Below are 14,253 nucleotides of genomic sequence, written 5' to 3' on the forward strand. Positions count from 1 at the left end.
AGTCTTAATCGATTTGTGGTGCTTGTTTCATTGAAATGCAATTCCACTGTGACATTTCGCAAGGCTGCAGAGGTATTGACCCAGCCATGGACGATCAGCAGTGCACAACACATCGCCAGTCCATTCAGGCCATCGTACCATTGCCAGTTTTTTGAAAGACTTGCCATTTGGGCCCACTTCCTTAGCTCTGCTTTTCTTTGCCTCTCCTTTCATGCAATTATCCAATTCCCTTTTTTTTAAACTCTCACTTAAGAAACTAAGTTTGTAAGAGGTGCAGCAGCTGCTGCAGTGTTAATGCACAGTGTGCCATCATTGACAAAGATTCCCTTCCCCAACCACACCAAGACATCCACTTGGGATTCTTGCCAACTTCTGGATTTCATTTCTCATTATTTACTGATTGCACTGACACATATTTGTGTTTTTAAACTCTTTATTTTGATCAAATGAGTCCTTATTTTGCTGAGATGCTACATACAATGTGATTACCCTCGCAGTAGAATGCGTAACAGAGGCAGTTATATAATGGGGGCGAAGCTTCACTGCAGCTATATAATGTCCTGGTTGGACCCCACTGCATAGTCTGGGCATGCCAATTTATATAGTATACAAATTGGCCTTGGTATACAGGGCAGTTCAGATCCAGCAGAATGTTTGCAGAGTTCAAATGGTTAGATTAGGAAGCCATGTCCCCTCTTCCACAGAGACAGCTGTTGGTTTCCACCTGGTGCCTCACTTGTTTCTGAATTTCAAGGTGTAGAATGAAATCAAGCAACGTAACCCAAGTTTGCAATGCATTCCACGCAATCATCAAACACATCATTCCTGTCTTCCTCACCTTAGCTGCACAGCCCTCGATAAGTTGCAATCCATGTAACACAGGATTTGTTCCAGGTTTAGGCTTTCAGTAGGATTATAATAATATCTGTGCCCTCATCTTGAAATGAGATTCTCAGCAATATCCAACACAAATTGAATTGCACAGATGACAGGCAAATATAAGAAAACAGGTCAGTATGCAACACAATCCCATGGTGCCCATTTTCAGATGCACAATAGTCATCTTTTCCAGCAAAGGAAAGAATTTTTCAGTGAATCATTTGCAAAGTCAGAGTTAATGGCATTTGTGCTTTTCTTTCTTCTTGTTTTGCAACATACTGGCGCCTAAATCCAATTCATGTATATTCATGTTTATTGGGGAGACCAAACGCAGACTGGGTGACCGCTTTGCGGAAGACATCGGCTCAGTCCGCAAGCAGGACCCTGAGCTTCCGGTTGCTTGCCATTTCAAGACTGCCCACTGCTCTCATGCTCACATCTCTATCCTGGGATTGCCTCAGTGTTCCAGTGAACATCAACACAAGCTCGAAAAACAGCATCCCGTTGACCGATTAGTTTAGTTTGGTGATGCAGCAGTGAAACAGGCCCTTCGGCCCACCGAGTCTGTGCTGACCATCGACCACCCATTTATACTAATCCGACACGAATTCCATATTCCTACCACATCCCCACCTTCCCTATATTTCCCTACCACCTCCCTATACGAGGGGCAATTTATAATGGCCAATTAACCTATCAAGCAGCCAGTCTTTGGCATGTGGGAGGAAACCGGAGCACCCAGAGGAATCCCACGCAGACACAGGGAGAACTTGCAAACACCACGCAGGCAGTGCCCAGAATTGAAAGCGGGTCGCTGGAGCTGTGAGGCTGCGGTGTGAACCACTGCACACGAGAGCGTGCCGGACTGAATATTGAGTTCAATAATTCCAGAGCATGACGGGGCCCCCATTTTACTTTCATTTTTTGTTATTTTTCATTTTTACATTTTTTACATTTTTTTGTATGTTTATTTTATTTCATCTTAGTTTGTTCAGTTTGCTTACCCACTGTTTTTTTTCCTGTTTGTACTTGCTGCTGTTCAATTTTCAGTCCATTAACAGTCCTCTCTGTACTAATGCTTTGTCTTTCAACACACCATTAACATATTGTTTGCCTTTGCTCCATGACCTTCTGGTCAGCTATTCTGTGGCCTTGTCCAATCTACACCTTCTCCTTTGTTATCTCTTGCTCCACCCCCGCTTTACTTGCTTCTAACCTTTGACGTTTCTAATATTTGCCAGTTCTGAAGAAGGGTCACTGAGCCGAAATGTTAACTCTGCTTCTGTCTCCACAGATGCTGCCAGTCGTGCTGAGTATTTCCAGAATTTCTTGTTTTTTTTTCAGATTTCCAGCATCCACAGTATTTTGCTTTTATTCATGTATATTCTTCCTCGGTTCAATATGAAGGAGCACTTTGATATTGAGCGGAGCCGCAGTGCATCTCATTTTCAACGCCACCTTGTTAGTGTTCCTGTTACTTGCCGAATGAAGAACAAAATAAAATGATAATTTGGCAGGTCTGCCTGTTTCCTTAGCTTCAGTTACAGAATCAGCTGTGTCCGTCTTGAAGGGAGGCAAAGTACTCCTAGCGGCTCTGCGTGACGCTGAATAGTTATGTTAATCTGCATCAATAAATCCAGGTATGTCTCTGTTACTGACTGAACAAAACGCTATTAAATCTGTGAGCGACTGTCATAACTTAAATAAATTTTCCCCCTCTGCGTGTCATGAACCTTTACCCCTTGTCATAATTGCGGCTGCATGTTAAGAGCTGGGTTATCAAGGTGCTTCAGACACCAAGAATCTGCTGCAGCAGTGGTTAAATTGAAAAGGATTTTTTGCCCCTTTTCACCAAGAAGAAATGTTCAGGAGGAGCAATTTCCCCCAACTTGTTTCCACCGGAGATTCATCATTGCAACTCAAAGAAAGTTTCAGTCACTTGGCTGTTCTGTCAGAGCTGCTCGGAGGTTCAGAGACCCGGATATCATGTGCCTACGTTTTGCTGAGCCGGTGCTTGGTTGATGGGGAGATTTGGCCCGGGTTGTGCTATTTTACCTCCCCGAGATGGCCAATAACCTGTTGATTGAGGCAGCAGACGCCACTTGCTGCTGACAGCGAGTAATTGGACAGTGCGGGTCAAAATATTGCAGCGTGCCCCTGTCTCAACGACTGTGGAGCTGGTGAAAGTGAATTGCTGATGTGCTTTTGCCTCGTCTGAAATGAGACAAAGATTCGCTGATACTTCGCAAGCTCGTGTTGCAGGTTTCTATTCTAATCTGAGCCAAATAAAGTGTCACTGCTCGGTTTTGAGGAACTTTCTGCAGCATCAGGACTAGAAAGAGGAGCGAGTGCAAGGCATTGTGCACACAATGTGCAAGAGAAAGAGAGCTTTGAGAAATTGTGTTGTGTTCATGGGGAATGTCAATGATTGCACATTTCTTGCGAAGATGTTCGGGTTGGTTTTGAAAATGTTTCTGCCCAGTTTCGAACTGGGGACCTTTTGCGTGTGAGGCAAACGTGATCACCACTACACTACAGAAACTCAACACAGTTGCAGCGCTGAGGAAGCTGCAAGTATTGTTAAACTGTACAGTCTTAATCGATTTGTGCTGCTTGTTTCATTGAAATGCAATTCCACTGTGACATTTCGCAAGGCTGCAGAGGTATTGACCCAGCCATGGACGATCAGCAGTGCACAACACATCGCCAGTCCATTCAGGCCATCGTATCATTGCCAGTTTTTTCAAAGACTTGCCAGTTGGGCCCACTTCCTTAGCTCTGCTTTTCTTTGCCTCTCCTTTCATGCAATTATCCAATTCCCTTTTTTTTTAAACTCTACCTTAAGAAACTAAGTTTGTAAGAGGTGCAGCAGCTGCTGCAGTGTTAATGCACAGTGTGCCATCATTGACAAAGATTCCCTTCCCCAACCACACCAAGACATCCACTTGGGATTCTTGCCAACTTCTGGATTTCATTTCTCATTATTTACTGATTGCACTGACACATATTTGTGTTTTTAAACTCTTTATTTTGATCAAATGAGTCCTTATTTTGCTGAGTTGCTACATACAATGTGATTACCCTCGCAGTAGAATGCGTAACAGAGGCAGTTATATAATGGGGGCGAAGCTTCACTGCAGCTATATCATGTCCTGGTTGGACCCCACCTGGAGTCCTCTGCATAGTCTGGGCATGACAATTTATATAGCATACAAATTGGCCTTGGTATACAGGGCAGTTCAGATCCAGCAGAATGTTTGCAGAGTTCAAATGGTTAGATTAGGAAGCCATGTCCCCTCTTCCACAGAGACAGCTGTTGGTTTCCACCTGGTGCCTCACTTGTTTCTGAATTTCAAGGTGTAGAATGAAATCAAGCAACGTAACCCAAGTTTGCAATGCATTCCACGCAATCATCAAACACATCATTCCTGTCTTCCTCACCTTAGCTGCACAGCCCTCGAAACGTTGCAATCCATGTAACACAGTATTTGTTCCAGGTTTAGGCTTTCAGTAGGATTCTAATAATATCTGTGCCCTCATCTTGAAATGAGATTCTCAGCAATATCCAACACAAATTGAATTGTATAGATGACAGGCAAATATAAGAAAACAGGTCAGTCTGCAACACAATTCCATGGTGCCCATTTTCAGATGCACAATAGTCATCTTTTCCAGCAAATGAAAGAATTTTTCAGTGAATCATTTGCAAAGTCAGAGTTAATGGCATTTGTGCTTTTCTTTCTTCTTGTTTTGCAACATACTGGCGCCTAAATCCAATTCATGTATATTCATGTTTATTGGGGAGACCAAACGCAGACTGGGTGACCGCTTTGCGGAATACGTCGGCTCAGTCCGCAAGCAGGACCCTGAGCTTCCGGTCGCTTGCCATTTCAAGACTGCCCACTGCTCTCATGCTCACATCTCTATCCTGGGATTGCCTCAGTGTTCCAATGAACATCAACACAAGCTCGAAAAACAGCATCCCGTTGACCGATTAGTTTAGTTTGGTGATACAGCAGTGAAACAGGCCCTTCGGCCCACCGAGTCTGTGCTGACCATCGACCACCCATTTATACTAATCCGACACGAATTCCATATTCCTACCACATCCCCACCTTCCCTATATTTCCCTACCACCTCCCTATACGAGGGGCAATTTATAATGGCCAATTAACCTATCAAGCAGCCAGTCTTTGGCATGTGGGAGGAAACCGGAGCACCCAGAGGAATCCCACGCAGACACAGGGAGAACTTGCAAACACCACGCAGGCAGTGCCCAGAATTGAAGGCGGGTCGCTGGAGCTGAGAGGCTGCGGTGTGAACCACTGCACACGAGAGCGTGCCGGACTGAATATTGAGTTCAATAATTCCAGAGCATGACGGGGCCCCCATTTTACTTTCATTTTTTGTTATTTTTCATTTTTACATTTTTTACATTTTTTTGTATGTTTATTTTATTTCATCTTAGTTTGTTCAGTTTGCTTACCCACTGTTTTTTTTCCTGTTTGTACTTGCTGCTGTTCAATTTTCAGTCCATTAACAGTCCTCTCTGTACTAATGCTTTGTCTTTCAACACACCATTAACATATTGTTTGCCTTTGCTCCATGACCTTCGGGTCAGCTATTCTGTGGCCTTGTCCAATCTACACCTCCTTTGTTATCTCTTGCTCCACCCCCGCTTTACTTTCTTCTAACCTTTGACATTTCTAATATTTGCCAGTTCTGAAGAAGGGTCACTGAGCCGAAATGTTAACTCTGCTTCTGTCTCCACAGATGCTGCCAGTCGTGCTGAGTATTTCCAGAATTTCTTGTTTTTATTTCAGATTTCCAGCATCCACAGTATTTTGCTTTTATTCATGTATATTCTTCCTCAGTTCAATATGAAGGAGCGCTTTAATATTGAGCGGAGCCGCAGTGCATCTCATTTTCAACGCCACCTTGTTAGTGTTCCTGTTACTTGCCGAATGAAGAACAAAATAAAATGATAATTTGGCAGGTCTGCCTGTTTCCTTAGCTTCAGTTACAGAATCAGCCGTGTCCGTCTTTAAGGGAGGCAAAGTACTCCTGGCGGCTCTGCGTGACGCTGAATAGTTATGTTAATCTGCATCAATAAATCCAGGTATGTCTCTGTTACTGACTGAACAAAACGCTAATAAGTCTGTGAGCGACTGTCATAACTTAAATAACTTTTTCCCCTCTGCGTGTCATGAACCTTTACCCCTTGTCATAATTGCGGCTGCATGTTAAGAGCTGCGTTATCAAGGTGCTTAAGACACCAAGAATCTGCTGCAGCAGTGGTTAAATTGAAAAGGATTTTTGCCCCTTTTACCCAAGAAGAAATGTTCAGGAGGAGCAATTTCCCCCAACTTGTTTCCACCGGAGATTCATCATTGCAACTCAAAGAAAGTTTCAGTCACTTGGGTGTTCTGTGAGAGCTGCTCGGAGGTTCAGTGACCCGGATATCATGTGCCTACGTTTTGCTGAGCCGGTGCTTGGTTTCTGGGGAGATTTGGCCCGGGTTGTGCTATTTTACCTCCCCGAGATGGCCAGTAACCTGTTGATTCAGGCAGCAGACGCCTCTTGCTGCTGACAGCGAGTAATTGGACAGTGCGGGTCAAAATATTGCAGCGTGCCCCTGTCTCAACGACTGTGGAGCTGGTGAAAGTGAATTGCTGATGTGCTTTCGCCTCGTCTGAAATGAGACAAAGATTCGCTGTTACTTCGCAAGCTCGTGTTGCAGGTTTCTATTCTAATCTGAGCCAAATAAAGTGTCACTGCTCGGTTTTGAAGGTCTTTCTGCAGCATCAGGACTAGAAAGAGGAGCGAGTGCAAGGCATTGTGCACACAATGTGCAAGAGAAAGAGAGCTTTGAGAAATTGTGTTGTGTTAATGGGGAATGTCAATGATTGCATATTTCTTGCTAAGATGTTTGGGTTAGTTTTGAAAATGTTTCTGCTCAGTTTAGAACTGAGGACCTTGTGCGTGTGAGGCAAACGTGATCACCACTACACTACAGAAACTCAACACAGTTGCAGCACTGAGGAAGCTGCAAGTATTGTTAAACTGTACAGTCTTAATCGATTTGTGGTGCTTGTTTCATTGAAATGCAATTCCACTGTGACATTTCGCAAGGCTGCAGAGGTATTGACCCAGCCATGGACGATCAGCAGTGCACAACACATCGCCAGTCCATTCAGGCCATCGTACCATTGCCAGTTTTTTGAAAGACTTGCCATTTGGGCCCACTTCCTTAGCTCTGCTTTTCTTTGCCTCTCCTTTCATGCAATTATCCAATTCCCTTTTTTTTAAACTCTCACTTAAGAAACTAAGTTTGTAAGAGGTGCAGCAGCTGCTGCAGTGTTAATGCACAGTGTGCCATCATTGACAAAGATTCCCTTCCCCAACCACACCAAGACATCCACTTGGGATTCTTGCCAACTTCTGGATTTCATTTCTCATTATTTACTGATTGCACTGACACATATTTGTGTTTTTAAACTCTTTATTTTGATCAAATGAGTCCTTATTTTGCTGAGATGCTACATACAATGTGATTACCCTCGCAGTAGAATGCGTAACAGAGGCAGTTATATAATGGGGGCGAAGCTTCACTGCAGCTATATAATGTCCTGGTTGGACCCCACTGCATAGTCTGGGCATGCCAATTTATATAGTATACAAATTGGCCTTGGTATACAGGGCAGTTCAGATCCAGCAGAATGTTTGCAGAGTTCAAATGGTTAGATTAGGAAGCCATGTCCCCTCTTCCACAGAGACAGCTGTTGGTTTCCACCTGGTGCCTCACTTGTTTCTGAATTTCAAGGTGTAGAATGAAATCAAGCAACGTAACCCAAGTTTGCAATGCATTCCACGCAATCATCAAACACATCATTCCTGTCTTCCTCACCTTAGCTGCACAGCCCTCGATAAGTTGCAATCCATGTAACACAGGATTTGTTCCAGGTTTAGGCTTTCAGTAGGATTATAATAATATCTGTGCCCTCATCTTGAAATGAGATTCTCAGCAATATCCAACACAAATTGAATTGCACAGATGACAGGCAAATATAAGAAAACAGGTCAGTATGCAACACAATCCCATGGTGCCCATTTTCAGATGCACAATAGTCATCTTTTCCAGCAAAGGAAAGAATTTTTCAGTGAATCATTTGCAAAGTCAGAGTTAATGGCATTTGTGCTTTTCTTTCTTCTTGTTTTGCAACATACTGGCGCCTAAATCCAATTCATGTATATTCATGTTTATTGGGGAGACCAAACGCAGACTGGGTGACCGCTTTGCGGAAGACATCGGCTCAGTCCGCAAGCAGGACCCTGAGCTTCCGGTTGCTTGCCATTTCAAGACTGCCCACTGCTCTCATGCTCACATCTCTATCCTGGGATTGCCTCAGTGTTCCAGTGAACATCAACACAAGCTCGAAAAACAGCATCCCGTTGACCGATTAGTTTAGTTTGGTGATGCAGCAGTGAAACAGGCCCTTCGGCCCACCGAGTCTGTGCTGACCATCGACCACCCATTTATACTAATCCGACACGAATTCCATATTCCTACCACATCCCCACCTTCCCTATATTTCCCTACCACCTCCCTATACGAGGGGCAATTTATAATGGCCAATTAACCTATCAAGCAGCCAGTCTTTGGCATGTGGGAGGAAACCGGAGCACCCAGAGGAATCCCACGCAGACACAGGGAGAACTTGCAAACACCACGCAGGCAGTGCCCAGAATTGAAAGCGGGTCGCTGGAGCTGTGAGGCTGCGGTGTGAACCACTGCACACGAGAGCGTGCCGGACTGAATATTGAGTTCAATAATTCCAGAGCATGACGGGGCCCCCATTTTACTTTCATTTTTTGTTATTTTTCATTTTTACATTTTTTACATTTTTTTGTATGTTTATTTTATTTCATCTTAGTTTGTTCAGTTTGCTTACCCACTGTTTTTTTTCCTGTTTGTACTTGCTGCTGTTCAATTTTCAGTCCATTAACAGTCCTCTCTGTACTAATGCTTTGTCTTTCAACACACCATTAACATATTGTTTGCCTTTGCTCCATGACCTTCTGGTCAGCTATTCTGTGGCCTTGTCCAATCTACACCTTCTCCTTTGTTATCTCTTGCTCCACCCCCGCTTTACTTGCTTCTAACCTTTGACGTTTCTAATATTTGCCAGTTCTGAAGAAGGGTCACTGAGCCGAAATGTTAACTCTGCTTCTGTCTCCACAGATGCTGCCAGTCGTGCTGAGTATTTCCAGAATTTCTTGTTTTTTTTTCAGATTTCCAGCATCCACAGTATTTTGCTTTTATTCATGTATATTCTTCCTCGGTTCAATATGAAGGAGCGCTTTGATATTGAGCGGAGCCGCAGTGCATCTCATTTTCAACGCCACCTTGTTAGTGTTCCTGTTACTTGCCGAATGAAGAACAAAATAAAATGATAATTTGGCAGGTCTGCCTGTTTCCTTAGCTTCAGTTACAGAATCAGCTGTGTCCGTCTTGAAGGGAGGCAAAGTACTCCTAGCGGCTCTGCGTGACGCTGAATAGTTATGTTAATCTGCATCAATAAATCCAGGTATGTCTCTGTTACTGACTGAACAAAACGCTATTAAATCTGTGAGCGACTGTCATAACTTAAATAAATTTTCCCCCTCTGCGTGTCATGAACCTTTACCCCTTGTCATAATTGCGGCTGCATGTTAAGAGCTGGGTTATCAAGGTGCTTCAGACACCAAGAATCTGCTGCAGCAGTGGTTAAATTGAAAAGGATTTTTTGCCCCTTTTCACCAAGAAGAAATGTTCAGGAGGAGCAATTTCCCCCAACTTGTTTCCACCGGAGATTCATCATTGCAACTCAAAGAAAGTTTCAGTCACTTGGCTGTTCTGTCAGAGCTGCTCGGAGGTTCAGAGACCCGGATATCATGTGCCTACGTTTTGCTGAGCCGGTGCTTGGTTGATGGGGAGATTTGGCCCGGGTTGTGCTATTTTACCTCCCCGAGATGGCCAATAACCTGTTGATTGAGGCAGCAGACGCCACTTGCTGCTGACAGCGAGTAATTGGACAGTGCGGGTCAAAATATTGCAGCGTGCCCCTGTCTCAACGACTGTGGAGCTGGTGAAAGTGAATTGCTGATGTGCTTTTGCCTCGTCTGAAATGAGACAAAGATTCGCTGATACTTCGCAAGCTCGTGTTGCAGGTTTCTATTCTAATCTGAGCCAAATAAAGTGTCACTGCTCGGTTTTGAGGAACTTTCTGCAGCATCAGGACTAGAAAGAGGAGCGAGTGCAAGGCATTGTGCACACAATGTGCAAGAGAAAGAGAGCTTTGAGAAATTGTGTTGTGTTCATGGGGAATGTCAATGATTGCACATTTCTTGCGAAGATGTTCGGGTTGGTTTTGAAAATGTTTCTGCCCAGTTTCGAACTGGGGACCTTTTGCGTGTGAGGCAAACGTGATCACCACTACACTACAGAAACTCAACACAGTTGCAGCGCTGAGGAAGCTGCAAGTATTGTTAAACTGTACAGTCTTAATCGATTTGTGCTGCTTGTTTCATTGAAATGCAATTCCACTGTGACATTTCGCAAGGCTGCAGAGGTATTGACCCAGCCATGGACGATCAGCAGTGCACAACACATCGCCAGTCCATTCAGGCCATCGTATCATTGCCAGTTTTTTCAAAGACTTGCCAGTTGGGCCCACTTCCTTAGCTCTGCTTTTCTTTGCCTCTCCTTTCATGCAATTATCCAATTCCCTTTTTTTTTAAACTCTACCTTAAGAAACTAAGTTTGTAAGAGGTGCAGCAGCTGCTGCAGTGTTAATGCACAGTGTGCCATCATTGACAAAGATTCCCTTCCCCAACCACACCAAGACATCCACTTGGGATTCTTGCCAACTTCTGGATTTCATTTCTCATTATTTACTGATTGCACTGACACATATTTGTGTTTTTAAACTCTTTATTTTGATCAAATGAGTCCTTATTTTGCTGAGTTGCTACATACAATGTGATTACCCTCGCAGTAGAATGCGTAACAGAGGCAGTTATATAATGGGGGCGAAGCTTCACTGCAGCTATATCATGTCCTGGTTGGACCCCACCTGGAGTCCTCTGCATAGTCTGGGCATGACAATTTATATAGCATACAAATTGGCCTTGGTATACAGGGCAGTTCAGATCCAGCAGAATGTTTGCAGAGTTCAAATGGTTAGATTAGGAAGCCATGTCCCCTCTTCCACAGAGACAGCTGTTGGTTTCCACCTGGTGCCTCACTTGTTTCTGAATTTCAAGGTGTAGAATGAAATCAAGCAACGTAACCCAAGTTTGCAATGCATTCCACGCAATCATCAAACACATCATTCCTGTCTTCCTCACCTTAGCTGCACAGCCCTCGAAACGTTGCAATCCATGTAACACAGTATTTGTTCCAGGTTTAGGCTTTCAGTAGGATTCTAATAATATCTGTGCCCTCATCTTGAAATGAGATTCTCAGCAATATCCAACACAAATTGAATTGTATAGATGACAGGCAAATATAAGAAAACAGGTCAGTCTGCAACACAATTCCATGGTGCCCATTTTCAGATGCACAATAGTCATCTTTTCCAGCAAATGAAAGAATTTTTCAGTGAATCATTTGCAAAGTCAGAGTTAATGGCATTTGTGCTTTTCTTTCTTCTTGTTTTGCAACATACTGGCGCCTAAATCCAATTCATGTATATTCATGTTTATTGGGGAGACCAAACGCAGACTGGGTGACCGCTTTGCGGAATACGTCGGCTCAGTCCGCAAGCAGGACCCTGAGCTTCCGGTCGCTTGCCATTTCAAGACTGCCCACTGCTCTCATGCTCACATCTCTATCCTGGGATTGCCTCAGTGTTCCAATGAACATCAACACAAGCTCGAAAAACAGCATCCCGTTGACCGATTAGTTTAGTTTGGTGATACAGCAGTGAAACAGGCCCTTCGGCCCACCGAGTCTGTGCTGACCATCGACCACCCATTTATACTAATCCGACACGAATTCCATATTCCTACCACATCCCCACCTTCCCTATATTTCCCTACCACCTCCCTATACGAGGGGCAATTTATAATGGCCAATTAACCTATCAAGCAGCCAGTCTTTGGCATGTGGGAGGAAACCGGAGCACCCAGAGGAATCCCACGCAGACACAGGGAGAACTTGCAAACACCACGCAGGCAGTGCCCAGAATTGAAGGCGGGTCGCTGGAGCTGAGAGGCTGCGGTGTGAACCACTGCACACGAGAGCGTGCCGGACTGAATATTGAGTTCAATAATTCCAGAGCATGACGGGGCCCCCATTTTACTTTCATTTTTTGTTATTTTTCATTTTTACATTTTTTACATTTTTTTGTATGTTTATTTTATTTCATCTTAGTTTGTTCAGTTTGCTTACCCACTGTTTTTTTTCCTGTTTGTACTTGCTGCTGTTCAATTTTCAGTCCATTAACAGTCCTCTCTGTACTAATGCTTTGTCTTTCAACACACCATTAACATATTGTTTGCCTTTGCTCCATGACCTTCGGGTCAGCTATTCTGTGGCCTTGTCCAATCTACACCTCCTTTGTTATCTCTTGCTCCACCCCCGCTTTACTTTCTTCTAACCTTTGACATTTCTAATATTTGCCAGTTCTGAAGAAGGGTCACTGAGCCGAAATGTTAACTCTGCTTCTGTCTCCACAGATGCTGCCAGTCGTGCTGAGTATTTCCAGAATTTCTTGTTTTTATTTCAGATTTCCAGCATCCACAGTATTTTGCTTTTATTCATGTATATTCTTCCTCAGTTCAATATGAAGGAGCGCTTTAATATTGAGCGGAGCCGCAGTGCATCTCATTTTCAACGCCACCTTGTTAGTGTTCCTGTTACTTGCCGAATGAAGAACAAAATAAAATGATAATTTGGCAGGTCTGCCTGTTTCCTTAGCTTCAGTTACAGAATCAGCCGTGTCCGTCTTTAAGGGAGGCAAAGTACTCCTGGCGGCTCTGCGTGACGCTGAATAGTTATGTTAATCTGCATCAATAAATCCAGGTATGTCTCTGTTACTGACTGAACAAAACGCTAATAAGTCTGTGAGCGACTGTCATAACTTAAATAACTTTTTCCCCTCTGCGTGTCATGAACCTTTACCCCTTGTCATAATTGCGGCTGCATGTTAAGAGCTGCGTTATCAAGGTGCTTAAGACACCAAGAATCTGCTGCAGCAGTGGTTAAATTGAAAAGGATTTTTGCCCCTTTTACCCAAGAAGAAATGTTCAGGAGGAGCAATTTCCCCCAACTTGTTTCCACCGGAGATTCATCATTGCAACTCAAAGAAAGTTTCAGTCACTTGGGTGTTCTGTGAGAGCTGCTCGGAGGTTCAGTGACCCGGATATCATGTGCCTACGTTTTGCTGAGCCGGTGCTTGGTTTCTGGGGAGATTTGGCCCGGGTTGTGCTATTTTACCTCCCCGAGATGGCCAGTAACCTGTTGATTCAGGCAGCAGACGCCTCTTGCTGCTGACAGCGAGTAATTGGACAGTGCGGGTCAAAATATTGCAGCGTGCCCCTGTCTCAACGACTGTGGAGCTGGTGAAAGTGAATTGCTGATGTGCTTTCGCCTCGTCTGAAATGAGACAAAGATTCGCTGTTACTTCGCAAGCTCGTGTTGCAGGTTTCTATTCTAATCTGAGCCAAATAAAGTGTCACTGCTCGGTTTTGAAGGTCTTTCTGCAGCATCAGGACTAGAAAGAGGAGCGAGTGCAAGGCATTGTGCACACAGTGTGCAAGAGAAAGAGAACTTTGAGAAATTGTGTTGTGTTAATGGGGAATGTCAATGATTGCATATTTCTTGCTAAGATGTTTGGGTTAGTTTTGAAAATGTTTCTGCTCAGTTTCGAACTAAGGACCTTTAGCGTGTGAGGCAAACGTGATCACCACTACACTACAGAAACTCAACACAGTTGCAGCACTGAGGAAGCTGCAAGTATTGTTAAACTGTACAGTCTTAATCGATTTGTGGTGCTTGTTTCATTGAAATGCAATTCCACTGTGACATTTCGCAAGGCTGCAGAGGTATTGACCCAGCCATGGACGATCAGCAGTGCACAACACATCGCCAGTCCATTCAGGCCATCGTACCATTGCCAGTTTTTTGAAAGACTTGCCATTTGGGCCCACTTCCTTAGCTCTGCTTTTCTTTGCCTCTCCTTTCATGCAATTATCCAATTCCCTTTTTTTTTAAACTCTACCTTAAGAAACTAAGTTTGTAAGAGGTGCAGCAGCTGCTGCAGTGTTAATGCACAGTGTGCCATCATTGACAAAGATTCCTTCCCCAACCACACCAAGACATCCACTTGG

At 44.0% G+C, this 14,253-nt stretch overlaps 4 non-coding genes across 4 annotated transcripts; all 4 read right to left on the bottom strand.

Moving 5' to 3' along the window:
- Positions 1 to 3,348: 3,348 nt before the first annotated feature.
- On the bottom strand, positions 3,349 to 3,421 carry trnav-cac (transfer RNA valine (anticodon CAC)). Its single transcript has one exon. It is a non-coding gene; the product is annotated as a tRNA-Val (tRNA).
- Positions 3,422 to 6,826: 3,405 nt separating this feature from the next.
- Positions 6,827 to 6,899, bottom strand: trnav-cac (transfer RNA valine (anticodon CAC)). Its single transcript has one exon. It is a non-coding gene; the product is annotated as a tRNA-Val (tRNA).
- A 3,397-nt stretch (positions 6,900 to 10,296) lies between these two features.
- trnav-cac (transfer RNA valine (anticodon CAC)) lies at positions 10,297 to 10,369 on the bottom strand. Its single transcript has one exon. It is a non-coding gene; the product is annotated as a tRNA-Val (tRNA).
- Positions 10,370 to 13,774: 3,405 nt separating this feature from the next.
- trnav-cac (transfer RNA valine (anticodon CAC)) lies at positions 13,775 to 13,847 on the bottom strand. The gene has a single exon. It is a non-coding gene; the product is annotated as a tRNA-Val (tRNA).
- Positions 13,848 to 14,253: the final 406 nt, after the last annotated feature.

The sequence above is a fragment of the Heterodontus francisci genome, chromosome 22, assembly GCF_036365525.1.
Source record: "Heterodontus francisci isolate sHetFra1 chromosome 22, sHetFra1.hap1, whole genome shotgun sequence".
In the NCBI taxonomy this organism is placed as follows: Eukaryota; Metazoa; Chordata; class Chondrichthyes; order Heterodontiformes; family Heterodontidae; genus Heterodontus; species Heterodontus francisci.